Source organism: Galeopterus variegatus, unplaced genomic scaffold, assembly GCF_000696425.1.
Source record: "Galeopterus variegatus unplaced genomic scaffold, G_variegatus-3.0.2 Scaffold442, whole genome shotgun sequence".
NCBI lineage: Eukaryota > Metazoa > Chordata > Mammalia > Dermoptera > Cynocephalidae > Galeopterus > Galeopterus variegatus.
In genome coordinates, this window is record NW_007726553.1 from 42,642 (window position 1) to 44,181 (window position 1,540).

Here is a 1,540-nt window from a genome sequence, read left to right on the forward strand (position 1 = left end):
TGAGTGAACTTTTCCTTAAATACAGCTCACAGACTCTATTAGTCAGTTTCTGTTGCTTATAATAGAATACCTGAAACTAGGTAATTTATAAAGAAGTAAAATTTATTCCTTACAGTTTTGAAGGCTGGGAAGTCCACAATCCAGGGAACAAATCTGGTGGGGGCCTTCTTGTTGGTGGTGACTCTTCACAGAAATTCAGGGTGACACGGCAGATGGCTGAGCAAGAGAGAGCTAAGCTTCTCACTTGCCTCCTTTTAAAGCCATCAGAACCACGCCCATTACTCCATGAACGGATCAATCCATTCACAATCCTCTTCAAGGCCCCACCTGTCAATTACCATAACAGGATTTCCCACCTTCAACAGTTACAGTGGGGATCTAGCACCAGTGAGTTCTGGGGGGACATTCGATCCACGGCACAGACTCTCCATATTCATGGCCCTGTGTCCTACCCCAGCTGTGCATCCTCACCTGCCTGGCAGTGGCCTCTGTCTCCACCCCGCCTCTGCATCTGCCCTGCTATTCCATGAATGGGCTTCCCCTTAAACATGATCTATTGCTTTCTCTATGTTAAAAGACTTGCTCCCTGTCCTCTGGGGAAGGTAAAGCCTGTAGAGGTTTAGGAAACAGAATGGAGGCAGAAAGCTTAGCTCTGAGAGACAGAGAAGAGGCTACCCAGAGGCCATATTCTGAGTTTTTCATGGTAACAATAGAGGAGGGAGCCCTTGAGCTTTGGAACTGGGAAAGCTATCCTGGTCATCTTTGTCCTCACCATAGAAACCTCCATAAACAAACCAAGAAAGCACTTCTCATTTAAATATGGGAAACAAAAAAAAGAATGTGGGACTTCTGCTTCCAACCAAGATGGAGCAATAGGAACTGATCTACCTTCAATTCTGAAATGACCAGAAAAGAAAGAATATAACAACAACAAAAATACATAAAACAATGGTTTTCAAGACACTGGACATCACCCAACAGCAGACAGCAATCCCTGAGACAGGAGACAGACAAGGTGGACCCTGTGGTTGCCCCAACTCACTGCCTTATGAGAGTTTTCAGGCTATGGCACATGAAGGGAACTGAGGCACAATATGGCAGACTCCCTGAGTTGAAGAGAGAGATGGAGCTGAGAGTCCAAGGGAACCAAGGTAGCCAGAGTTTATGGTACAGAGCACTGGAGAGGAGAGTTCTGGACAGAGAGACTCAGGAGTCTGCGTAGGATCCCCCTGTGCACCCATCAGCAATGCATGCATGTGGGGAAACTACCTGTGGTGGAGGAAAGAACCACCTGAAAGGGTAAGAAGGAACAGAGCCTAGTGCTCACACAGGGCTGGGAACAGTGCCTGGAGCACCAGCCAGACTGGAAAAACTATAACTCAAAGGGTATGGGGTAAAGTACTCAGGAATGTCTTGCCTCAGCTGCGAGGAATAACTAGCCCTAGACTGCACTGCTCTAGACCTGTCTAGCAAATCATGAAAGTGAGACCTAAAGGAATCACTGTTTCTACGTACTTAACTGCATCCCAGAACAAAACTC